This window comes from Salvelinus fontinalis, chromosome 3, assembly GCF_029448725.1.
Source record: "Salvelinus fontinalis isolate EN_2023a chromosome 3, ASM2944872v1, whole genome shotgun sequence".
NCBI lineage: Eukaryota > Metazoa > Chordata > Actinopteri > Salmoniformes > Salmonidae > Salvelinus > Salvelinus fontinalis.
The window spans coordinates 54,168,704-54,196,477 of record NC_074667.1 but is presented as its reverse complement, the minus strand read 5'-3'; the positions used below and the strand labels follow the sequence as shown (position 1 = coordinate 54,196,477).

General features: G+C 42.1%; 1 protein-coding gene across 6 annotated transcripts in view; it reads left to right on the top strand.

Moving 5' to 3' along the window:
* LOC129851127 (forkhead box protein P1-B-like) overlaps window positions 1-27,774 on the top strand; it is a 246,278-nt gene that overhangs the window by 7,097 nt on the left and 211,407 nt on the right. For 5 of the 6 annotated variants that reach the window (XM_055917425.1, XM_055917428.1, XM_055917427.1 and 2 more), the window contains exons 2-3: window positions 21,832-21,930; window positions 27,632-27,732. The gene's annotated coding sequence lies outside the window, so the exon portion shown is untranslated. The remainder of the gene's footprint in view (window positions 1-21,831; window positions 21,931-27,631; window positions 27,733-27,774) is intronic. The other variant, XM_055917423.1, reaches the window with a different exon arrangement.

Sequence of the window (27,774 nt, the reverse complement as noted above, 5' to 3'; positions counted from 1 at the left end):
ACAGGAGTCGCTAGAGCGCGATGGGACAAGGAAATCCCGGCTGGCCAAACACTCCCCAAACGCCATAAGGGTCTCCTGGTCGCGGTTGGGTGTGACACAGCCCGGGATCCAACCCGGATCTGTAGTGACGCCTCAAGCACTGCAGTGCCTTAGACCGCTGCGCCACTCGGGAGGCAAGGCCACCTGAAATTGTAGCATGTTTTGCTGGGATGGAGTTTTAGCCTGCCTGGTAACAACACCAGGCGGTAAATTAGTTAATATTAGACCGATAAGAAAGAGAGTTCCAAACCTCTCTGCCAACCTTTCTGGACCATTAATGCATTGGTTACAATTGTCATGGTTCCAATCCAAAGTGACCGTCTGGTGGGCATACTGTAGTATACCTCTTCCATAGTGGAGAATGGAGATGTGCCCCCCAGGCCAGAGCTCAGGCCAGCATATCCATGTCCGACCCATCAGCTGCAGACCTGGGCTGATTGGAATAGGACTCAGATTATGTGCTGAATTGGCCCGATTGTCACAGATCCCTTTCTGCCAGCTGTGGGGTTGACAGATGAACTGAGGTGGGATCAGACCCTTGGGTGGGTTTCTCCTTGATCCAGGGGTCCACAGTCAGGTGCCACACAGGTTAACTTCTCTGCGCTACGGATCCCTTTAGCGGGATAATTTTCCTAAACAACCGCTGAATTGCAGGGCGCAAAATATTACAAAAAATATTTATAATCATGCAATCACAAGTTAAATATACCAAAACACAGCTTGTTGATAATCCACCTATCGTGTCAGATTTTGAAAATATGCTTTGCAGCGAAAGCAATCCAAGCTTTTGTGAGTGTATCAATCAATGCTACAACAGCTAGCCCCAAATTAGCATGGTCACGAAAGTCAGAAAAGCAATAAAATGAATTGCTTACCTTTGATAATCTTCGGATGTTTGCACTCACGAGACTCCTAGTTATACAATAAATGTTATTTTTGTTCGATAAATATAACTTTTATAACAAAAAAACGCCATTTGGGTTGCGCGTTATGTTCAGAAAACTACAGCCTCGTTCCGGTCCTGAAAGGCAGAAGAAAATTCCCAAACGTATCAGATTTCAAAAATATTATTTAAAATATTTATAATCATGCAATCACAAGTGAAATATACCAAAACACAGCTTAGCTTGTTGTTAATCCACCTATCGTGTCAGATTTTGAAAATATGCTTTGCAGCGAAAGCAATCCAAGCTTTTGTGAGTGTATCAATCAATTGATTGCACTCACTCAATTGATTGCACTCACGAGACGCCCAGTTACACAACAAATGTTATTTTTGTTCGATAAATATTACTTTTATAACAAAAAAACGCCATTTGGGTTGGTGTTATGTTCAGAAAACCAAAGCCTCGTTCCGTTCGACGAAAAATCCAAAAAGTATCCATAATGTTCGTAGAAACATGTCAAATGTTTTTTATAATCAATCCTCAGGTTGTTTTTAACAAACATAATCGATAATATTTCAACCGGACCGTAACCTATTCAATAAAAGAGAGATAGAAAATGGAGAGCTACCCCTCTCACGCGCGCAGGAACTCACGCGCGCAGGACACCTGACTAGTTTTGAAAAATCTTGCTCATTTTTCAAAATAAAAGCCTGAAACTATGTCTAAAGCCTGGTCACAGCCTGAGGAAGCCATTTGAAAAGGAATCTGGTTGATACCCCTTTAAATGGAAGAAAGACGGGCCAGGAAACACAGATTAAAAATAAAATCACTTCCGGGTTAGATTTTCTCAGGTTTTCGCCTGCAGAATCAGTTTTGTTATACTCACAGACAATATTTTGACAATTTTGGAAACTTTGGAGTGTTTTCTATCCTAATCTGTAAATTATATGCATATTCTACGATCTGGACCTGAGAAATAGTCCGTTTACCTTGGGAAAAATCTGACCCCTAGCGTCAAGAGGTTATTAAGGGAGGGAACCTCACAACACTGCTCCCAGTGGTGAGACTTTCTAGGAATGTGACTTTTAAAAACACCAAAGTATGCCCCCTCTGATATCCAGAGATATTCTCTTAATTTCTCATTACTGAACAGATCTAGATGTTTCTGTAATGTTCTGTTACACTGCACTATGTACCTTTGTGTTTTCCATGCAGGTTGTAGTGGTCACAATTGATGATATGCATTCATAGCCAATGTGAAGTATTTCATGTAATATGCGCACTGATGTGTGCTGTGGTGGCACATTTCCTTATTCCCAGGCTTCTTGGCTGGTAATGAGTCTACACTCTTACCTATCTTGAACCTAAAAGGGTTCTTCAGCTGTCCCCTTTGAAGAACCCTTATTGGTTCCAAGTAGAACTCTTTTGGTTCCAGGTAAAACCCTTTTGGGTTCCAGGTAGAACCCTTTACACAGAGGGTTCTACCAAGAGTTGGGCAAAATCCCGATTTTTCATATCGTTATACTGCCCTTCTCCCATCCTGTGATTTACGGTATTACTTTCGTAGTACACAAAGGGGTGCTAAAAACGCAAAAAATGTCCTATTGGGCGTCTATTACCAGAATGTTAACAAAACGTTAGCACAAACTTCTAGCGAATTTCAATAGAGGCTGCTAGCGAAATATGCTAATGAGCACAAATAAAAAATAAACTACCGTAATTGCAAAGACAGGCAATCCAGCTCATAAAGTTATAGAAGTATAGGTAGTAGCTACCGAATGTGGTTTTTGGTGAGTTTGGACATTTACAAGCAAATGTGAATGAGAGACACTGGAGTCGCTAGGGCAACGGCCCTGCCTGCTCTGCTCGGAGAATATTGGGGAGGAGTTGACGGGCCGAGAACAGAGAGGAGAAAAAATAAAAGCAAGGAAATCAAGATAGCAGCAGTGGCAGCTGTACAGATAACTACTCCAAAGCGCTTTGGCTTCTCAAACACGGTAGAAAGCTAACACTATATGATGCCCCGTCTCAGCTAACTAGCAAGTTAAATCAAATACCCAGCTGGACTCCCGCTTTCTCCCGTTGTGCTATTTACAAACAAACACGTGACTGACTCAACTTTTCTGGGGAACTATGGTAAGCTTCATAGTGTAAAATGATGTGACAGGTGAAATGAAGAACGCAATCTGCTTTATCTCCTAACGTCTTGCACAAGTTGACTACAGATTAGAACTTAAGAAATAGTTTCAACGGTATTGACAATATTAAAAACTTTCCCGTGTTTTTTTCCAAATACCCAGGTATACGGAATATATGGTAATCCGCCCAAGCCTAGTTCTACCTGAAATAAAAAAGGGTTCTCCTATGGGGACAGCCGAAGAGCCATTTTGGAACCTTTTTTTCTAAGAGTGTAGAGACACTTCTCCAGGTGAAGGTTCTCCTATGACTGTTTTCCCTGTTGAGTGGTGGCCTTGGTCCCTGCTTGCTGCTCTTCTCAATGACTGAATGCTTGGGAGAGACACATATGCCCTTTTTCTCTGTGCAGGTTTCAAGGTCCAGATACGTTGGACCTGAGGCATGCTCTCTATACCAGTGGCTGGATCATGCTGACTTGTCACCATGTGGCCTATATGGAACTTGAGTCTTTAGAATCGCTGCTGAGCCAGTTGAGATGGGCTGTTTTGAAGTGGACAAAGGTGGAACTTGACTATATACTCATATAATTTTCTGGGCTGGCAAATGTACTGAACCCTATTTTGGTATTTGAAGCACAAGCTAATTTTGTCTTGCCCATGTTTTTGTAAGAATGCACTATTTACTGAAATTCAGATTTTTGGGGGGACAATTTCCCCAGCAAAATATCTCCAACTTTGCTTGGAGATACCTGCCCTCCCTTCTGGGTGTTTCACAGGTAGGCCTAAGCAGCAAACAGTTTCAGGCAGACATCAGGGGCCCAGCCATATGCTACATTCTGTGTTCAGCTGCCAGGCGAGACCTCTACACCTGTTTCTCTCAGCTGGCCTGTGTGTATGTGTGTGTGTGCGTTTGTACGTGTAGGCACGTGTATGTACGAGGTCTCTTGCCTTCACCTTAAGGTCTTTGCCTATTGGACAACAGTCCTTCTCATCATACTGATGCTTCCTCACTACTCTGGGATCTGCTATGCTGCCTGTCAGTGAGAATTAACAACACCCAAACATAAGCAGTAATGCCTCCTTCAGAACACCAGAAACACTAGTTGTATGTTGCCATAGTATTTCTCACTACATGTGCATTAAGGCCTAGGGAGCAGAGCACCTCTATGGGAGCCAGCCTCAGCCTTGGCGTCTTTGGTGTATTCTCACTTGGCAGCCTCTCCCTGACAAGAAACATAATATGGCAGGGCCTGCTCTTCCATCACCAGTGCTGGGCGGAAAGTTTCTGTGCTTTGATCATGTTTTAGGCGCATCGCTCCAGCTTAGCCCTGCCGCTCACGATGTGATAAGCCATTAGAGTACTCAGATCTGAGCCGGCAGCACTGTGGGCTTGAGGAGAGACAGGGGAGAGTGTATGCAGACAGGGAGAGCAGCAATGCAGATTTTGTTGACAGTTTGTTAAAGCACTCTTTCTCTCTGCCTTTGAATTAAACAATGTTCTCTCTTGCTCTCCATCTCTCCTCTCAAGAAAAGGACCTGTTTTATTTGAACTACTACTTTGAGATTGAACAACACTGTTATTCCCATGTTTCCTGGCACCGTGTTCACAATTAAAACACCTTTAATTAGAGGTGAATATTAATTACCTTATCAGAGCATGTTTTTAACGATTGAGCAAAATTATGCACATTGAAATGTTCTAAGTAAACGAAACTGATGTAACTTCACTTTGAAGTTGAACGTCCCCTTTTTGTCTAGTCTTCTTCTGCATTAGATGTTAGTACTTAAAACATGGTTTAGAACCCTGATTAAAACATGCTGCTCTTAATTGACTGGTTGTTGCTTATTTATTTGATATGTATTTACCAGCTGGGTGGTAATAGGGGAGCTGTAATTATCAGATACACTGCTCTCTAGGAGAGGATCAATTACTCTGATGAACACAGATGAAAGTCTGGAGGTTACTGTGACAAATATTTTGTCTCTGTAACGTACCAGTGGAAGACAGTAGAACAGGATCATTGTCCTATATCCCTCGCTGTGGTAGACCACAATGTACCTGGATGGACCATTTGGGCAGTACTGTAAAAATGTAAATTGTTGTCTCATTATTAGCCATACATTTGACAATGTCTGAGATGGAGAGCTACGTCAAGTGAAGATGTTACACATGAAGATATTTGATGGACAGACTAGTCAAGATCTTGACTACTAGTTTGATTTACTGGGTCAAATAGGATCTCTCCCTCATTGAAACAGTTATCAAAAGAATAACTGTGGATGGTTTACAGCTCCCCCTTCACTAGGCTTACAGTAGGCTGAAACATAACCATGGTGCTCAAGGCTGGTGATTGTGGAGGGCCTTGAGGATTTAGAGCTTCTCATGAGGACACATTACCTTTGTAGATAATAGCTTTGTTAACCTAGATTCATGACTAGAGTCCCTTGAATGTTGAGTTGAAACATACAATATTGCATATTGAAAGGAAAGGCGTTAACCTAAATGAAATAGTACAGATGTGGTTTGTCCAAAAAACATAGTAGACGAATAGATGATGAGGGTGACTTTTGTTACCTCGATGACTCAGATGACCTGAGAATGGGGGAATTATTTTCTCTCTTCGCTCTCTCTATCTCTCTCTCTATATATATTTTTTTCTGTTACACACACACACATATTCTCAACCTTGTTTGTGTTAAAGCTGCTGTTCAATAGCCCAGTCTCCCAGTAGATCCTCTGACATTGTTGTTGTTTAATAGCCCAGTCTCCCAGTAGATCCTCTGACATTGTTGTTGTTTGTCTCTGTTGGTTGGAGCGTGTGTATTTGCCCAGGCTCCTTGGAGGGAGTTTGTTTTTGATCTCAGTGTTGTGAACAGGGTGGGGCTCCTTTCCCCAACCACTCAGAGAGAGAGATGGTTATTTTCTCAGGTGCTATTTTTTGTTTATTAGTTTGGTCAATAGACTTGCTCAGATGGAATTATGTGTTGGAAGCGATGTTTAGCTGACTGTTTGTTTTGGTTCTTGGATGGAGGGCACATTTATCATAACCATGGTTCATGATGTATAGTATGGTCTGGGTAATAGGGGTTGAGCAATGAGCACTCATGCAGCGGCTAAGAAGTAATCATGTACACATAAGTGCAGGAGCACTTAATAAAGGAATTTAGTTTTGCCACAAGTTGGAGCCTTCACATACAGTAGGAATATACACTGAGTATACCAAACATTAGGAACACTTTCCTAATATTGAGTTGCACCCCCCCTTTGCCCTCAGAACAGCCTCAATTGGGGCATGGATTCTACAAGGTGTCGAAAGCGTTCCACAGGGATGCTGGCCCATGTTGGCTCCAATGCTTCCCACAGTTGTGTCAAGTTGGCTGGATGCCCTTTGGGTGGTGGACTATTTTTGATTCACACAGGAAACCGGTGCACCTGGCACCTACTACCATACCCTGTTCAAAGGCACTTACTGTAAATGTTTTGTCTTGCCCGTTCACCCTCTGAATGGCACACATACACAATCCATGTCTCAATTGTCTCAAGGCTTTAACCTGTCTCCTCCCCTTCATTTACACTGATTGAAGTGGATTTAACAAGCGACAACAATAAGGGATCATAGCTTTCACCTTGTATACTCAGTGTAGGCAATTGTATCCATTTGGACATCCTTGATAATGGTATCCTTTAGGGATAACTTAACTACACCTGTTACATGAGATCTTGTGAGTCTGTGGAGTTAACATATTCATATAACATACTTTACTATAGTAAAATGTATACAAGGGTGACCGTTAGTCGCTTTGGATAAAAGTGTCTGGTAAATGGCATATATTGTTATATTACATTATGAAAAGGAACAAAAGCACAGCTTCCTTGTTTTTGAAATCTAAATATAATTTACATTGACAAGGGACATCAAAGCAATAGTGAATGCACACCCAGTAGGGCTGTCCCCGACTAAAAAACATCTTGGTCGACCGAGAGTCGCCTGTGTATTTTTCCATATATACACACATCCTATGTGTTTTAATCAAATCAACTATATGCACTGAGCTTGTCTGATGCTTTAGGAACACTGTTTGATTAAATAATTAAGACACACAAATGACTAGAAGGAGGCCGACCGCCATTGATTTGATTGTGCTCAGACTTGCTGGGCTGTGTTCAAAAAAATGACAGCGAGTGACTGTGTGACTAGCACCCGTTGTCTCTCCTCCCTGCTGCTCTCACCACCACTGAACTTCAACAGTCTTTATTGCGCTGTCCATGTTGCTGAAGCTACAACATAATTACTGCCATTTCTGACTGAAAAGTTCTGTTACCGAAATCCCTCATTTGTTTAGGAAAAAATTCATAATCCCTCAACACTTGCTCTCCTTACTTGACACATGTATGCATCACATGCAGATGACCAATAGGGTCTGACTTATAGTATATCATAATCACATCAATTAATTGGTTTTAACAAACTCCTAACACATGTGACAGCAAAATGGATATAGAGGAAGTGACAAACTCAAAACAGGGGAATGTTTACTGGTTGCTTCGAGGGGAAGTCGGATGTGTGGAATACATTTGAATTGTTGTGGAAAATACTGGAGATCAAGAAAAAGAAGGTAAGGAGCAAGCGCTTCGTGCATATTGTGTGTGCCAACAGGTGCTGTTAGAATACAACATAACTTTTCTGACCGTTTGGAACAATGTAAACAACACTAGCAACAGAACATTCAGACTTTGAAATGGCTTTTGATGAAGTACGACTGGAATTTATATATAAATGCCTGGAATATTTCAATTTTGGAGAATCTCTTATGAAATGGGATAAAGTTATGTGTAGTAACCCTAGGTGTAAAATGGTAAATAATGGCTACTTCTCAGAAAGTTTTAAAATGTCAAGAGGAGTTAAACAAGGTTGTCCACTATCGGCATATCTATTTATTATGGCCATTGAAATGTTAGCAATTATAATCAGATCCAACAATAGTTGTATGCTGATGGTTCATGTTTTCTTTTAAATACACAATTTGGATGCCTCCACAGCCTCATAGATGATCTAGATACTTTTTCTAACCTCTCTGGATTACAACCAAATTATGACAAGTGTACTGTATTATGTATTGGATCACAATTTTTTTTAACTTTTACATTACCGTGTAGTTCATCATTAATACTCGGTTTTCATATCCCGAAAGAAAGTAATTATCTAATTACAATACATTTTTATAGACCGTTAGATCTTGCTACCGTGGAAAGTAAAATACCTGTCTATTTGTGGAAAAATCCCCCCGATTGACTCTTAGTCATATCCCAGTTGACCTACTTGCTTGTTGCCTTGCCTACGCCTAGTGACTTGTTTTTTTAAATTATATGAGAGAGAAAAAAATCAATTTTATTTGGAATTAAACGGGCCTAGTTATATAATGAATATGAATTTGGAGGGCAGAAATGATTCGATATTAAAGCATTAGAACAGTCACTAAAGGCTTCAGCCATTCAAAAGTTATACTTAAATCCGAACTGGTTCTCTAGCAAATTACTAAGGATGTCTCACCCCATGATCAAGAATGGCCTTTTTCTCTTTATTCATATTACAACTTCTCACTTTCGGTTATTTGAAAATGAAATAATCTCCAAAATATTGCTATTTTTAAAACAAGCCATAGAAAGTTAGTTGCAATTTCAGTGTAATTCACTGGAAAATAACAACTATTGCAACAAATGTTATGGTTGAACTCAAATATATATAAAAAATACTTTTAGATAAAATAAAGTATAATCTTTGTAAATTATATCATAAATAGGACTGGTGGAGTTATTTTACACATGCAGCTAATAAAAATATGTGGAAATGTCTGCTCTACTCAAAATCACAACCAACTAATTGCAGTATTACTGCAAAAAAAGCAGAGGCAAGTGGAAGGGGGAGAAAGTAAGGAACTTGTCTGTCAGATCTGCATTAAAGACCAAAATTGGCTAAAGAAAATTGTGATAAATAAAAAAGTATACCAGTTTCCTTTAAGGATCAAAACATTGACAGGTGTGCCGTATAGATTGCAAAATAGTTGGGAAGAGATTTTCGATGTACCGATTCAATGGCACATGGTTTATGAACTGACATAAAACAACGCTGGATTCAAAACGGAGTTTTTCAATTTAAATGATTATACAAAATTCTTGCAACCAATAGAATGTTTATATATATATATATATATGGGGATACAACCATCCCAGCTCTTCAGATTTTCCCACGATAAATAGATCATTTGTTTTGGTAGTGTTCAAATGTAGCTTGTTTTTGGTCTTAAGTTCAGGAATGGCTGAAGAATTGCAACATTTACACTACCATTCAAAAATGATCAATTAGCCTTTTAAAATTATAAACTTGGATAAGCTAACACAACGTGCCATTGGAACACAGGAGTGATGGTTGCTGATAATAGGCCTCTGTACGTCTACGTAGATATTCCATAAAAACAGCCGTTTTCAGCTACAATGGTAATTTGCAACATTAGCAATGTCTACACTGTATTTCTGATCAATTTGATGCTATTTTAATGGGCAAAAATGTGCTTTTCTTTCAAAAATAAGGACATTTCTAAGTGACACTAAACTTTTGAACTGTACATTTTTTATCCAACATGTTGTGGTTACCTAAGGCTGAGGCATGGAATCAGTAGGCTATTAAACAAACACTCAAACAAAAGCAGAATCTGTCTTATTTCTGTAGATACAGTATATTTGGATGATTTATAAAGCCAGGCACATTTAACAGTTAGGCTATTGATTACAATCTTAATTAAGTTGGGGTTTCCTCTCTCCTCACTTTTCTTAGACAATTAGGGCAAGTGCTGTTTTCCTGTCTCCTAACTCTGCTGCTGCCTCCGCCACATTGTTCTCAACACCAATACAGTGGCTAGCGAAAGTATTCACCCCCTTGGCATTTTCCCTATTTGTTTGCCCTACATCCTGGAATTAAAATAGATTTTTGGGGGGTTTGTATCATTTGATTTACACAACACTCCTACCACTTTGAAGATACAAAATATTTTTTATTGTGAAACAAACAAGAAATGAGACATAAAAAAACAGAACTTGAGCATGCATAACTATTCACCCCCCCAAAGTCAATACTTTGCAGAGCCACCTTTTGCAACAATTACATCAGCTTGTCTCTTGGGGTATATCTCTATAAGCTTGGCACATCTAGCCACTGGGATTTTTGCCCATTCTTCAAGGCAAAACTGCTCCAGCTCCTTCAAGTTGGATGGGTTCCGCTGGTGTACAGCAATCTTTGAGTCATACCACAAATTCTCAATTGAATTGAGGTCGGGGCTTTGACTAGGCCATTCAAAGACATTTAAATGTTTCCCCACCACTCGAGTGTTGCTTTAGCAGTATGCTTAGGGTCATTGTCCTGCTGGAAAGTGAACATCCACCCTCAAATTTCTGGAAGACTGAAACAGGTTTCCCTCAAGAATTTCCCTGTATTTAGCTCCATCCATCCTTCCTTCAATTCTGACCAGTTTCCCAGTCCCTGCCGATGAAAAACATCTCCACACCATGATGCTGCCACCACCATGCTTCACTGTGGGGATAGTGATCTCAGGGGGATGAGAGGTGTTGGGTTTGCGCCAGACATAGTGTTTTCCTTGATGGGCAAAAAGCTCCATTTTAGTCTCATCTGACCAGAGTACCTTCTTTCCTATGTTTGGGGAGTCTACCACATGCCTTTTGGCGAACACCAAATGTGTTTGCTTATTTTTTTCTTTAAGCAATGGCTTTTTTTCTGGCCACTCTTCCGTAAAGCCCAGCTCTGTGGAGTGTACGGCTTAAAGTGGTCCTATGGACAGATACTCCAATCTCCGCTGTGGAGCTTTGCAGCTCCTTCAGGGTTATCTCTAGTCTCTTTGTTGCCTCTGATTTATGCCTCCTTGCCTGGTCTGTGAGTTTTGGTGGGCGTCCCTCTCTTGGCAGGTTTGTTGTGGTGCCATATTCTTTCCATTTTTAATAATGGATTTAATGGTGCTCCGTGGGATGTTCAAAGTTTCGGATATTTGTTTTTATAACCCAACCCTTATTTGTACTTCTCCACAACTTTTTCCCTGACCTGTTTGAAGAGCTCCTTGGTATTTATGGTGCCGCTTGCTTGGTGGTGCCCCTTGCTTAGTGGTGTTGCAGACTCTGGGGCCTTTCAGAACAGGCGTATATATACTAAGATCATGTGACAGATCATGTGACACTTAGATTGCACACAGGTGGACTTTATTTAACAATTTATGTGACTTTTGAAGGTAATTGGTTGCACCAGATCTTATTAGGGGCTTCATAGCAAAGGGGGTGAATACCTATGCACACACCACTTTTCTATTTTTTAATTTATTTTTTAATTTTGAAAAAGTTATTTTTTTCATTTCACTTCATCAATTTCGACTATTTTGTGTATGTCCATTACATGAAATCCAAATAAAAATCCATTCAAATTACAGGTTGTAATGTAACAAAATAGGAAAAACGCCATGGGGGATAAATACTTTTGCAAGGCACAGTATGCTGGTTCATAGCAACATGGTCTAGGAAAAGACGCTAATTCAACAGCGCACTGATGTTTCAGAACCGCAGACTGCGACCACTATCCAACGCAGGAGAAAGTGCATTTGTTATAAAATAACATAATTTTTTATTAGTGTTGCACCATTGTTCTTACGTAATATAACCATATCAGTGGAGGCTGCTGAGGGGAGGAGCGGCTCATAATAATAGCCGTAACGGAGCAAATGGAATGGTATCAAACACCTGGAAACCATGTGTTTGATGTATTTGATACCATTCCACTGATTCCACCAACCTCCTGTGAACCATATGCAATTTCAGTAGCAATCTCCATGGCCTCCACAATGGATTAGTCCACCCAGACAGGCGCAAATCAAACAGGTGTCTTGTACACCATTAAAGTATTATCATTTTTTGCTACTGCTCGACTAAAGACATCTCGGTCGACCAACAGCCTATTAACCAAACAATCGACCAGTCGACTAAATGGGGTCAGCCCTAACACCAGTACAGTTATTATCCAGTAGCAGAGCATCAAACTCACTGGGAGAATTTCTAGTTTTGCCTTTGTGTTTACTAACAGGCCTAACAGTAAAGTTGAAAATGTATTTGTTGTGGATGGAGAAATAAGCTTGTGAGTTAATGGACATTATTCTTAAACCATTTTCATGTTGTGATTTGTGAATGAGAGCATGATATACACGCTTTCAACATGTTGACTAATCAATTTCTCAATTTAACGGCGAGCACCATTGTTAGAAATGAGTAAATCAATCTTTTCACTTAATTTTATAGAGTCCAATCGGATTAGGCATCGGAAGTGCATTTCTGTGTACTTTATACACAATTGTAAGTGATGATTGAAGGTCTAATTCAAAGAGTTTTAATCACAATGTGAACCTCTTGCAGTGTCATCTTTTTTGTAAATGCCTCATAAAATGAATAGACGAGTAGCCTCTTTTTAGAGCATAATGGATACATTAGAATATGAGATGGATGGTAGATTAGTATCCCTCACAATATTTCACTCTATCTCGCCTGTCCTCTCCTCTTTTCCCTCTATAGCGGCCGATCTCACATAAAAGACCTAGTGGAACACAATAAGGTTGTGGATGAACCTCACATGGACAGGTTAATTAAAAATGGGGGATCAGGGAATTTGACCTTTTTGTTTGCAGTCATTCTTCAAAGTGGAGTTGAGCAAAGAGCCGACCACATTTATATGATCCCTTGGTAAGATTGATTGTTGGAACCTGTTTAGCTACTGTATGATTTTACACTCTTTCTGTAGCCAATACATTGCTGTTGTTTATGTTTGTTTATACAATGGTTGGGTCTAATCCTAAATGCCGATTGGTTGAAACTGCATTCCAGCAGGTGTCTATTCCACAAGTTACCACCAGCTAAATGTATGACGTTAAAATACCTATTTACTCTGTTCCATCTGACTGCGCAATCCACTGTCTCATCAGCCCAGCCAAGCAATTTATAAACTTGATCTCTACTATAAAAAGTATCTAGACATTATCTCACATTGCTTTCAGACTAACATTTAGTTTTCAACAGCGGAGATTTGTATAAATTCGATCCAGCTGTCGCACAGTAATGAACGTGTCGGGAGTCGGGATGAGACAGACAGGCATGCAGCTTTTCTCAGCCAGTCGAAATCATGATTCAGCATAATTTTTATGGATATACTATACAAAGAAATATCAATAAAAAAGAGGTCAAATGAAAACGAAGTGCAGCTAGTTTGCAGTCTTTCCAGATTCAGTTTGAAGTGATTGTGTTTGCTGTGTTGTTGGCTAGCTCCTGACGAGAGAGCACATTTTCTATGCCAGGTGAAATTGTGCATCATTAGCTCATTGTTATGGATGTATCCAAATAAATGTCACTAGAAAACAGCTTAAAAAATACAAATGCAGCTACTTTGTTGTTGTTCTGGCTGCACTGTTTGACATGACTGTAAGTTAGCCGTAGTTGGCTAGCTAGCAAGCAAGGGATAAGAACGTTGCCAGCCAGTATGACAATAGAACATTTTAAACGATTGAGTGGGTTGTGTCCATAGATACAGAATAAATTCATAAAAATATGTCAATCATTATTTGAATATGTTGGTAACCCATTGTTTAAAAGTGATAATGCCCTCAAAGCCGGTGTTTGCAGTATATATTGTCACGGGCCAATATATCCTCCAAACACCGGCTTTGAGGGCATTATCAGTTAATTAGTATCCACCTCTGATTGGCAGGGCTTATATCTGTCTGCCAAATAGGTCCACACCCTCCCATCATACCAATCGCATTGGAGCTGACTCTCCTTTTCCACCATGTGAGATCATTCTGTTGGAACTGAAGTCACGTGTTGTGATGTTATTGCGGTAAACCTCAAGAGTGCTAACCGACCATTCAACATCACTTCAACAAAAGAGACAGGTCGTCACCAGGCTGACATGACTGTAGTTGTTGCTGGATGATTCACCCACTGAAGACATGATGCATCACTGGGTGTACGTATGCTCCATTGTTATATGCACTTCACATTTTGATAAACTTCCAGTACAGAAGATATTCTACAGAAAATGGATTGCACAAAGTATTTTTATTCCTCTCCTGTTATGGATGTGTTTACAATTATATTAGTGGCCTGTGAGGCAAGGTATCTGTTAAGTAATCAAGTGTAATATTCCACAGGCTAATTAGCAGTGTAAGTGAGTGACAATTTGTAGAAGTAAATCAATGGATGCAACTATGTTCTCTATATTTCATTGTAAAACTCTTGGGGATGGATCTTGTTGAAGCTTCCATTGGTCCTCTGGAGTTGACATTATTACTCTAGATCACCTGCAGGGCTTCAGACTGCAACCATTTAGTTGCATTTTGCGACCCTTTGACTTGGCTGTGTGAGTAAAACATTTATTTGGTCGCACTCGTGCAAGCTACACATTCTACCTGGTCACCTCAATCAAAAAGTCCTATTTTTTGGGCAGATAAAACCATTAATTTGTTAAACAGTAAAGTGCATTGTCATGATTGCTGTAATAAAAGTGTCTGTTTCACATTGGCAGGCTTCTGTAATGAGCAAGCCTCTCACACTCTCCCCCCTCGTGCTCCTATAACGTTTAAAAATGCAATTGCGGGGGAAAACTTGGAAGCAACTAGTTGTCCATATTAAAAAGAGGAGGGTCTCGGCTTTCTGTGGATATTATTATTGATCTCAAAGTACACTGTTTTACAGTCAAGATATCTGATATGGCTTTGAAATATGGAGCGTGCGAAATGTGCATCGGCCATCGCGAGTGCACTAGGCCTAATTGCTAAGTTATGTTAGGACATTCAATTTACTGTTAGATTAATACATGGCTAGCAGCAGGTGTTAGAGTTAGCGATCTAGCTAATGTGTTTTGAGTTTCAACTTCCTCAAGTGGTGAATTAGCACCAATTGAATTAGGCCTATATATAAAATTAGTGCACATAAAGATGAACGCAAATCTATCTCTATTCAACAACAACAAAAATCTGGAGCCCTATTTTGACAATAAAATATAACAAAAATAGCCTAATTGTCAACCCCAAATTCTTGACAATTACTGGAATAGGTTGCATATCAAAATATTTCAAAGCATTCATTCTTGCTTGGACATGTTAGATGTAACAACTTATTTATTGAATACTGTCTCAGTAGTCAATTACACTAAGCATTGTGAAAGACTTTATAATGACTTTCTAAGAAAGGGGGAAATGTTTGTATCCTTGACCTGTTAGCTAGGTAATAATGGGTCCAGTTTTTATTTTCACTCTGAATCCTTCATTATGTGGAAACGTAGATGTGTTAGGCTTTCTTACAGTTCAGTTTAGCTCATATAAATGATTTGCATGAAATTTGTCCCTCCTGATTTAGGTTGTTTGGAACTCTTCTTCTTTGGAACAATGCCAATTGAATTGTCTGCTTTCTAACACGCTAGGAGAATAGGGAATATGGTTCTCTTTGGGCTTGAGGCTTGATCTCCTTATGTGATCTCCTTATGTGCCCCCCCCCCCATCCATTCACATCACAATTAGTGATTTCGAACATCCCCAAATGGCCCACATAATTAAAGAGTTGGCATTATAATTACAATGTGTTTATTGTCTGTTTATGGGTGGTGTGCTGTACATAACACTTGGACATTTCATTGGAGTAAATGGATTGAGGGTTTTTAATACACTTTCTGTAAATGTGATTTCATGTATCAATGATACCTCCTTCATCAGCCCTTTGACAGTTGCACTGTTTGTCCTATGTACAGCGTAATTTGGCCGACAGCGGTAACTGGCAGCCGAAATAACCAAATTATTTAGTCATGGGTTTTTAACGGGCACAACGGCAAATGGATGTTAAGTAAATGATGCAATTTATTCCCTTCCTCCTCATTGCCAGGCTGGTTGCCACGGGACTTCTGCCAGCTTTAAGTAAGTGGTACCCAGATGGTATTCACATGACGCACACTTGGTTACAAAATCGTCCCCGGGAATAACTCTGCTGCCACAACAACCAATAGGTCAATTGAGCAGGAGATCCTGTTGCTTCCACAGTTTTGCATATGCAAATCTGCTAATGTTGTGTCATTTCGGTAAATTCTGGGGGAAGGTTGTATCTCAGGGGTCCTAAACGAATTGGAAAGGAGCCCAGTTAATGAGCGGAGCTGGAGAGAGAGATAGAAGGGAGACATCCTCCGCCTCAGATTGTTTCCTCTGTGCTAAAGCATGGCTTCCTGGATCCTCCACTTCTTGCTCACCCGGCCTCCTGCTCCTCCGTCGTGGAGAGGGGAAGTGCCTGTGATGAAGATCGGCCTGTAATGGGATAGTCCACTGGGCTCTCAGTCAGATAAAGTGATTTTTCTACCATCTTATGAAAAAAGCCAGTCTATTTCTGGAACATGAGTGTGGAAGACAATGCCTGGGCTTTCTCCTGCTCTCTCTTTCTCTCTCTCTCTCACTTTCTCTCTCGCTCTTTCTCTCTCATCCTCACTCTCTCTCCCACTTTCTCTGTCTCTCTCATCCTCCATCTCCTCTCTCTGTCTGCCAAACTTTTATACCGGCTCTCATCAGCTGCAGCTGTGGTGCACTCTGTCTCGATTTCTCCTCCTGGAGAAGTGGTGAATTGTGTCGTCTGCAGCCACTAACAGCCAACAGCTGCTTTAGCCCACTGCAGAGGGAGGACAATGTGGAACAGATTTTCAGCAAGAGAGAGAAATAAATAAACAATGTACAAAAAACAATACCTCAACCAACACACAGCTTATGCAAATTGAGAACATGTGTTTGTAGATCGATAAGCCATGCTTGTGCATGAAAAGTCTAGAGTGACCGCTTTACACAGAGATGTATGTTACCACGAGCAGTTCTTTATCTGCAAGATGTTGGCCTACACATCTGTTTGTAAAAAAAATAAAAAGATGTTAAACCCACTCAATATGATGAAATGTATAAACTATTTGTTGTTGAGTTGTGACATTAATCTCCCTAGATCTGGGGAGTGTTAGTGGATAAGACACCAGCTGTACCGGGAGGGGAAAAGTTTTACTCATTGTGGTGGGAGGAGGGTCAAACTGTCAGTAGGTCAAAGGTCAGATAAAAAAGGGGGAAAAAGACAATGGCAGATCTACACACATTTAATGAACATGTCTGCCAAGTCTGTTAATGCCTCAACAAAATAACCCAAATTCTTTAAAATAGCCCAAGCAACCTTGGCTTTCGTGAACTAACACTCGCACTTGACTTTTTCCCCTACTTGCACTGACATTACTGATAGCTAATTTATTGAGGAAAAATGTACTTACTATGACTGAGATATATGGTTGTCCCGCCGAGCTATCTTAAGATGAATGCACTAGCTGTAAGTCGCTCTGGGTAACAGCATCTGCTAAATAAAATAAACATCAAAACGTAGATATTTGGATTGTATTGGTTTCAAATTGAACATCCATAATTTGGGTTGGAGCCTTGAGACCTTTTGGCTTGAGCCAATGTAAAAGTCTAAAACTCTGCGTTTGTCAGTATGTCGTAAGCTGCTATTAGCATTGGTAGAAATGTTCATGTTCAGAGGCTCATCGCCTCCAGAGAATGGCTTTCTATCACATGCTCACATTCTTTTAAAAGGGAAATGGAAGATGAATTTTGCCCATAAAGGCTGTATCACAAGGGCTTTTTATCCTAAATGGCTCTGGGGATTGTTATCTGTGGGAAGTGTGCCCTGCCTCCGTCGTGTTCAATCAAGTGTCCACTTAGTTGTGACTGGGAGTAATTGTTCCCAAGTGGGCCACACACTGACCTGTTAATGTCGGCGTCGACCCTCTAACCTTGTCAGCACGTCTTAGGGAGGAGTTTAAATCATGTGGATCTCCTTCTTGCCTTTGCGCTGCCTGGGCAAGTGGGTGTCGGTGCTGATAGACCACTCTCTTATAATTGTCCCCAGCAGCATGGGTCAGCCAGGGGTGCTCCCCAAGCCCGGCTCTTATTAGATGAGGTACTGGGAGTGCTGTGACTTAATGGGTCAAGCCATTGATCCGATCCAGCCACAATGTTCTGTCTCTACAGTCATATGAAGCCCTGCTAGCTACCTAATGACTCTCAGAGTTGCAGGCTCTGTTGACTGTGTTGGACAGAGACAGCATTCTGAGGCAACCAAACGCTATTGAAGACATGATATTCGGTCCCATCTATAATGTTTCGGTATTTTGCCAATGGGTTTCTTATTTGTGTGTGATTTGACATCGCGTTGACTGTGGTGTCCTCTGTCTATTAGATATTGATGAGGTAGAGTAGGTGGAGTAGGTTGTCCTTGTCCCCATACAGTCTGATGTTTCATGAACCTGGGTAGAACAAAAACCTTTGCCAAAAGTTTGTTGTCAGATCGGTTGGAAACATGACACACAAATAATTAACAAACTACACTGAACAAAAATATGAACGCAACATATAAAGTGTTGGTCCCATGTTTCTTGAGCTGAAATAAAATATGCACAAAAAGCTGATATATCTCAAATTTTGTGCACAAATTTGTTTACATCCCTGTTAGTGAGCATTTCTCCTTTGGCCAAGATAACCCATCCACCTGACAGGTGTGGCATATCAAGAAGCTGATTAAACAACATGATCATTACACAGGTGCACCTTGTGCTGGGGACAACAAAAGGCCACTCTAAATGCCACATGTCTCAAGTTTTGAGTGAGTGTACAATTTGCATGCTGACTGCAGGAATGTCCACCAGAGCTATTGCCAGAGAATTGAATGTTCATTTCTCTACCATAAACCACCTCCCAACGTTGTTTTAGTAAAATATGGCAGTACATCCAACCAGCCTCACAACCACAGACCATGTGTATGGCGTTGTGTGGGTGAGCGGTTTGCTGATGTCAACGTTGTGAACAGAGTGCCCCATGGTGGTGGTGGGGTTATGGTATGGGCAGGGGATAAGCTACAGACAACAAACTGAATTGCATTTTATCGATAGCAATTTGAATGCATAAAAATACCATGATGAGATCCTGAGGCCCATTGTGAGGCCCCTTTTTTCTCAGGTTCCAACAGATGCATATTTGTATTTCCAGTCATGTGAAATCCATAGATTATGGCCTAATGAATTTATTTCAGTTGACTGATTTCCTCAAAAGACATGTAAACTCAGTAAAATCTTTGATATTGTTGCATGTTGCATTTATATTTTTGTTCAGTATATTTTAAAGTGTCTGGTTACGAGTTCCTTTTGAAACTGACAAGGACTGTAATTTGGGTCAAAAGGAGAGATTAAAACCAGATGTTTCTAAAGCTGAAGGTTGTGTGTTGAGCAGCTGCTGTGTGGAAGTCCACAAGTGAAGAATAACTTAGCTGTTGTATCTGTCTATTTGATGTTGCCGCAGTGAAAATGACTGAAGATATTGTACTGTATCTTACAGTGCTTGGTTGTTTGTTTCATTTTATGGATGGAAAGCAGTAGCACGTCTTTAAACTAAACCATCACTTTTTTAAGTGCTCATTTGCGAAATGAAATAAAAGTAGGGTACCTCATTTCAAAATTGAAGTATTTTTAATCTTTCTTCAGAACCCTTATACGAGACCATGCATAAATCCAATCTCTTTCAAATGATCTCATCAATTATTACCATTGTAAATTCTGCATGGTGGTACTCTTTTCCCAAGTCTTTCCTTTTTGAGCAAGTTGGAGCCACCATGGTGCAGCCATAAATTCAGAGGGGTGAAGCGGTCTATTGGGATAAACATATTTTTGGGAGTCATTTACAATTCAGCAGACACTCTTATTCAGAGCAATTTAGGGTTAAGTGCCTCGCTCAAGGGCACATCGACAGATTTTTCACTGAGTCTGCTCAGGGATTCAAACTAGCATCCTTTTCGTTACTGGCTCAAGACTATTAACCACTAATCTACCTGCCGCCCTGTAATGACAGGCATGCAGACGGGTAATCAGAAGGGTCTTATCAGGGGCCGTTCAGAGGCTGATGGCGGGCAGAGGAATGTGATCTGGCTGTGGAAACAACGCCACATTAATGGGGTTAGCCAAATTCCACACTCATGAATTATGAGGCGGGCCTGTGGTTTGTTGTGTATGGTTTGGGGCCTCTACACACTAGTGCTGTACAGAGAGAGAGACAGAGTTATATATTTGGTCTTTTGGCACTGTCTCTCATAGACAAGCTCAATTAATGGTTCTGGATCTCCTTCTTCTGTTCTGCCGATGGGGGAAAAAATATGCATTATACACTCATGCCATAAACAGATAGGTTTAAAGATATAGATAGACCGACACACGCTCGAACGCATATCCAGGTCACCCGTGATACAAGTCAGTATTCAACGTTCATCCATTTCTGATGATGTCTGGAGATTACATAGAAACCGGCCACTAGGGGCAACAGTGAGCTCTCTTACCTTCATGTAGGTTTCGGTTTTGCTTAGGGTGTTGTGGACGGGGATGGTGGATAGGTTGCAAGGTTGAATCCAGTGATAGAAAGTTGTGTTTGAGATTTTTGTTTTAAGCCTATCCCAAACCTTAACCATTCTGAGTTAATGCCTAACTTTAAGATTTTGGAGTTAATGCCTTAACATTAAACATTTAAAAAATTCAAGTTTGAGAAACATGGATGAACGTTGAATTCTGACATGAAACTGTGAGAGATAGTTGCACACACACACACAGAGACAGACAGACAGACATGTTGTTGTCTTATGAATGAATAGTTCAAGTACAGCATGTAAAGAGGCCAATATTATCTGGTATTGATTTTAGGTCTGTCGATGACCCAAGTTCACAATTGTAATTTTGGAACAGACTGAATTTTCAGAATGGTGTTCAGAAAATGGCCTTGCAAAATCCAGATTCTTTTCAGACAGAGCTCACACACAATGGTGCAGGTTTATAGGTCAATATGTCACTGAGAACATACAGCGTTCCGGGGGAATCAGATTTCTGTGGTTGTACACATTGTTATTTTGTTAACGCTGACATTTACATCAGCAGCATCATCACCGCATTATGCAATTGTGAGATAGTGTTAAATATCAGTCATACTAATCTGTCTTTGAAAAGATGAAAACAGTGAGATGACTATGTATTTAGGTCAGGAGATGACAACTGGAATCAGTGCGTCATAACGCATGTAAAATATGTGTGGTTGTAGCTGATCACGTTTAATTTTCCCTCTGATAATGCCACTCCTGTTGATGTGGGTTAAGTGAACTGGGTTTTGTCTAGAAGGGATACAGCTTTTGTAAGAATTTACTTTTCGTAGCAGGTTCAGGAAAAGTAATGCAGCAGGTTAGGATAATTCATGTAGAAGGTTAGATCAATTTGACAAAAGCTTTATACCATCTAGACATGACCAGTGAACTGTAGGTACTTTCCTTACCTTTTCACTTCCTGTTTGTAATAGTCTTATCTATGTCTCCCCTGACCCTCTCTTCTGGTTGTCACTAGTTACCACAGCCACAAAGTCAAAATGGGCTTTACCGTAAAGATTTATGAAACCAAAAATGGGCTTTTTGGTCTTTAATTTAAGGTTAGTGTGAGGCATAAGTTTAGCATTGTGTTTAGGGTTAAGGTTAAGATTTAAAATCAAATTTTAAGAAGATACATTACAGAAATATGCATGGTTTAGCCATGATTATGACTTTGGTAACTAGTGACAACCCTCTCTTTTGTCCTTCTCATACCTAAATACAGTGTCATCTGTGAACTCCCGATGGTCCCGCCCCTGAAGACCCTGAGCTGAATTTTCATTGGAAGAATGGAACGCCAGTCTTTCCTACACAAGTGAACACGGTATGTGCACATCCTTACTCTTATCTACTTTCGATGTCAGTTTTATTTCAAATGTTCTCTGCCTCTCTGTGAACTAGAAGGCTGCAGCATAGTGCGATTTAACTTGTTAGGCTAATTTGCATCTTATTATAATTAGGTTAAACTAGATACCAACACATACTCAAAAGTATTTTCATGAATTGTTAATTGTTTAGGCTAATAATTGAAAACTATTTTATTTGACCAAATTGCATTATGACTTTGAATAATGAGACAACTTGTCACGTTCCTGACCTGTTTTCTGTTGTTTTGTATGTGTTTAGTTGGTCAGGACGTGAGCTGGGTGGGAATTCTATGTTGTGTGTCTAGTTTGTCTGTTTCTATGTCAGCCTAGTGTGGGTTCTCAATCAGAGACAGATGGTAGTCGTTGTCTCTGATTGAGACTCATATATAGGAGGCTTGTTTTGTGTTGGGATTTTGTGGGCATAGCCCAGTGCGGGTTGTTCCACCTCGCCGCACTGGCAGGGCTACGGGGACCATTCAACCTGGTAAGGTTGGAGAGGCTCGGTGCTCAAGAGCGCGTGTCCTCCTTCACGGTCCGGTATATCCGGCGCCACCTTCTCGCCCCAGCCCAGTACCACCAGTGCCTACACCACGCACCAGGCTTCCAGTGCATCTCAGTCATGAGTCATGAGTTGCCCTCCAGTCATGAGTTGCCCTCCAGTCATGAGTTGCCCTCCAGTCATGAGTTGCCCTCCAGTCCGAAGCTGTCCCTCTGTCCTGAGCTACCTCTCTGTCCTGGGCTACCTCTCTGTCCTGAACTACCTCTCTGTCCTGAGTTGTCTCCTCTATTGTAGAGGGGAGTTGGTGAAGGTTCCTGGACCATGGTCGGGGGCGAGGGTCGCCACTCAAGGGACGCTAAGGAGGTGGACAAAGACAATGGTGGAGTGGTGCCCTCGTCCACCGCCGGAGCCTCCACCGCGGACAGATGCCCACCCAGACCCTCCCCTTGAGTTTTAGGGGTGCGCTCGGAGTTCGCACCTTGAGGGGGGGTTCTGTCACGTTCCTGACCTGTTTTCTGTTTTGTATGTGTTTAGTTGGTCAGGACGTGAGCTGGGTGGGAATTCTATGTTGTGTGTCTAGTTTGTCTGTTTCTATGTCAGCCTAGTGTGGGTTCTCAATCAGAGACAGATGGTAGTCGTTGTCTCTGATTGAGACTCATATATAGGAGGCTTGTTTTGTGTTGGGATTTTGTGGGTGTTTGTTACCTGTCTCTGTGTTTGTGTTCTGCACCAGATAGGTCTGTATCGGTTTTGCACATTTGTTATTTTGTACGTTGTTTGTAGTGTTTCACTTGTGTTTGTATTAAACATGTTTAACACTAGCCGCGCTGCACTTTGGTCCTCTCCTTCACCCCTGGAAGAAAACCGTTACAGAAACACCCACCAAACCCGGACCAAGCAGCGTGGCAACGGGCAGCAGCAGTACAAGGAGGAATGGACATGGGAGGAGATTCTGGACGGAGAAGGACCCTGGGCAGAGCCAGAGGAATGTCGCCGTCCCAAAGCGGAGCTGGAGGCATCAAAAGCGGAGAGGCGGCATTATGAGGCGCTTGCTAGGCAGAGTGGCTGGAAACCCGAGAGGCTCACCCAAAAATTTCTCTGGGGGGGGGTGGCTAAAGGGGAGTGTGGCGAAGCCGGGTTGGATACCTGAGCCAACTCCCCGGGCTTACCGTGGAGTGAGAGGGCGTCGTACTGGTCAGACACCGTGTTATGCGGTAAAGCGTACGGTGTCCCCAGTACGCGTGCTTAGCCCAGTGCGGGCTATTCCACCTTGCCGCACTGGGAGGGTTAGGTTGGGCATCGAGCCGGATGTCATGAAGCCGGCCCAACGTATCTGGCCTCCAGTACGTCTCCTCGGGCCAGCGTACATGGCACCAGCCTTACAGGTGGTGTCCCCGGTTCGCCTGCATAGCCCAGTGCGGGTTGTTCCACCTCGCCGCACTGGCAGGGCTACGGGGACCATTCAACCTGGTAAGGTTGGAGAGGCTCGGTGCTCAAGAGCGCGTGTCCTCCTTCACGGTCCGGTATATCCGGCGCCACCTTCTCGCCCCAGCCCAGTACCACCAGTGCCTACACCACGCACCAGGCTTCCAGTGCATCTCCAGAGCCCTGTTCCTCCTCCCCGCACTCGCCCTGAGGTGCGTGCCCTCAGCCCGGTACCTCCAGTTCCGGCACCACGCATCAGGCCTATAGTGCGTCTCAGCCGGCCAGAGTCTGCCATCTGCCCAGCGGTGCCTGAACTGTCCGTCTGCCCAACGCCGTCTGAACTGTCCGTCTGCCCAGCGCCGTCTGAGTCGTCCGTCTGCCCAGCGCCGTCTGAGTCGTCCGTCTGCCCAGCGCCGTCTGAGTCGTCCGTCTGCCCAGCGCCGTCTGAGTCGTCCGTCTGCCCAGCGCCGTCTGAGTCGTCCGTCTGCCCAGCGCCGTCTGAGTCGTCCGTCTGCCCAGCGCCGTCTGAGTCGTCCGTCTGCCCAGCGCCGTCTGAGACGTCCGTCTGCCCAGCACCGTCTGAGTCGTCCGTCTGCCCAGCGCCGTCTGAGTCGTCCGTCTGCCCAGCGCCGTCTGAGTCGTCCGTCTGCCCAGCGCCGTCTGAGTCGTCCGTCTGCCCAGCGCCGTCTGAGTCGTCCGTCTGCCCAGCGCCGTCTGAGTCGTCCGTCTGCCCAGCGCCGTCTGAGTCGTCCGTCTGCCCAGCGCCGTCTGAGTCGTCCGTCTGCCCAGCGCCGTCTGAGTCGTCCGTCTGCCCAGCGCCGTCTGAGTCGCCAGCCAGTCCGGAGCCGCCAGAGCCGCCAGCCTGTCATGAGTTGCCCTCCAGTCCGAAGCTACCTCTCTGTCCTGAGCTACCTCTCTGTCCTGGGCTACCTCTCTGTCCTGGGCTACCTCTCTGTCCTGAACTACTCCTCTGTCCTGAGTTGTCTCCTCTATTGTAGAGGGGAGTTGGTGAAGGTTCCTGGACCATGGTCGGGGGCGAGGGTCGCCACTCAAGGGACGCTAAGGAGGTGGACAAAGACAATGGTGGAGTGGTGCCCTCGTCCACCGCCGGAGCCTCCACCGCGGACAGATGCCCACCCAGACCCTCCCCTTGAGTTTTAGGGGTGCGCCCGGAGTTCGCACCTTGAGGGGGGGTTCTGTCACGTTCCTGACCTGTTTTCTGTTTTGTATGTGTTTAGTTGGTCAGGACGTGAGCTGGGTGGGAATTCTATGTTGTGTGTCTAGTTTGTCTGTTTCTATGTCAGCCTAGTGTGGGTTCTCAATCAGAGACAGATGGTAGTCGTTGTCTCTGAGACTCATATATAGGAGGCTTGTTTTGTGTTGGGATTTTGTGGGTGTTTGTTACCTGTCTCTGTGTTTGTGTTCTGCACCAGATAGGTCTGTATCGGTTTTGCACATTTGTTATTTTGTACGTTCTTTGTAGTGTTTCACTTGTGTTTGTATTAAACATGTTTAACACTAGCCGCGCTGCACTTTGGTCCTCTCCTTCACCCCTGGAAAAAAACCGTTACACAACTAATCGGAATGTCTTACAAATAATGTGTCAGCTAAATTTATCAAGAACTTTGTTGAAAATATGATGTTCCTATTTTATTCAAATTAGCAGGTTTTAAATGAATACTTTGATGCATTGCGGAAATATTACTACTTACAGTTGGAAATTTACATACTCCTTAGCCAAATACATTTAAACTCAGTTTTTCACAATTCCTGACATTTAATCCTAGTAAAAATTCCCTGTTTTATGTCAGTTAGGATCACCACTTTATTTTGTCAGAATAATAGTAGAGAGAATGATTTATTTCAGCTTTTATTTTTTTCATCACATTCCCATTGGGTCAGAAGTTTACATACACTCAATTAGTATTTGGTAGCATTGCCTTTAAATTGTTTAACTTGGCTCAAATGTTTTGGGTAGCTTCCCACAATAAGTTGGGTGAATTTTGTCCCATTCCTCCTGACAGAGCTGGTATAACTGAGTCAGGTTTGTAGGCCTCCTTGCTCGCACACACGTTTTCAGTTCTGCCCACATATTTTCTATAGGTTTGAGGTCAGGGCTTTGTGATTGCCACTCCAATACATTGAATTTGTTGTCCTTAAGCCATTTTGCCACAACTTTGGAAGTATGCTTGGGGTCATTGTCCATTTGGAAGACCCATTTGCAACCAAGCTTTAACTTCCTGACTGATATCTTGAGATTTTGCTTCAATATATCCACATCATTTTCCTGCCTCACGATGCCATATATTTTGTGAAATGCACCAGTCCCTCCTGCAGCAAAGCACCCCCACAACATGATGCTGCCACCCCTGTGCTTCACTGTTGGGATGGTGTTCTTCGGCTTGCAAGCCTTCCCCATTCTAATGTCCTCCCAAAATAACAATGGTCATTATGGCCTAACAGTTCTATTTTTGTTTCATCAGACCAGAGGACATTTCTCCAAAAAGTACGATCTTTGTCCCCATGTGCAGATGCATACCGTAGTCTGGCTTTTTTTATGGTGGTTTTGGAGCAGTGACTTCTTCCTTGCTGAGCAGCCTTTCAGGTTATGTTGATATAGGACTCGTTTTACTGTGGATATAGATTATTTTGTACCTGTTTCCTCCAGCATCTTCACAAGGTCCTTTGCTGTTATTCTGGGATTGATTTGCTTTTTTTGCACCAAAGCACGTTCATCTCTAGGAGACAGAACGCGTCTCCTTCCTCAGCAGTATGATGGCTGCGTGGTCCCATGGTGTTTATACTTGCGTACTATTGTTTGTACAGATGAACGTGGTACCTTCAGGCGTTTGGATATTGCTCCCAAGGATGAACCAGACTTGTGGAAGTCTACAATTTTTTTTCTGAGGTCTTGGCTGATTTCTTTTGATTTTCCCATGATGTCAAGCAAAGAGGCACTGAGTTTGAAGGTAGGCCTTGAAATACATCCACAGGTACACCTCCATTGACTCAAATGATGTCAAGTAGCCTATCAGAGGCTTCTAAAGCCATGACATAGTTTTCTGGAATTTTCCAAGCTGTTTAAAGGCACAGTCAAGTTAGTGTATGTAAACTTCTGACCCACTGGAATTGTGATACTGTGAACTATAAGTGAAATAATCTGTCTGTATACAATTGTTGGAAAAATTACTTGTGTCATGCACACAGTAGATGTCCTAACCGACTTGCCAAAACTATAGTTTGTTAACAAGAAATTTGTGGAGTGGTTGAAAAACGAGATATAATGACTCCAACCTAAGTGTATGTAAACTTCCGACTTCAACTGTATGTATGGAGTTTTAATGTAAATGTAAATATTGAATAGTGACTTTAATTAGACATTATGCTTAACATGTTGTTGTTATTGTTATTACCAATTGTGTTTTGAAGAAGTTTTAGGGTTAGATTTCTAACATTACATTTGAAAATGCAGAACATGTATTTCACAAACATCTACAGAATATCACCATATAGATGGCAGCCTTTCATTTTTTTACTGTATCATTCTAAATGATCACCTTATGTCATATTGACCAAATCAATGAAAAGTAGCAATCAAAACAAAAGATACACACTTTACTCCCTAAATGATGCATAGTACACCGGTCATAGCAGCTTCGGCAGCTTTGTTTATGACAATCCTTTGTTTTTAATATCTTTGGCATTCTCTCCCTGTCCTTCTCCCCTGTCTGCAGCGGGTGCTCTGATTGGCTGAATACTTTCTGCACTGTAGTCTGGCTGGCTGCCAGCGCCTGCCTTGCCCCTGATCAGAAGTGAACGTGACATTTGTGCGGAGGTAATGGAATCTGTGTGCAATTAAATCTCAGACTGTGAAGAC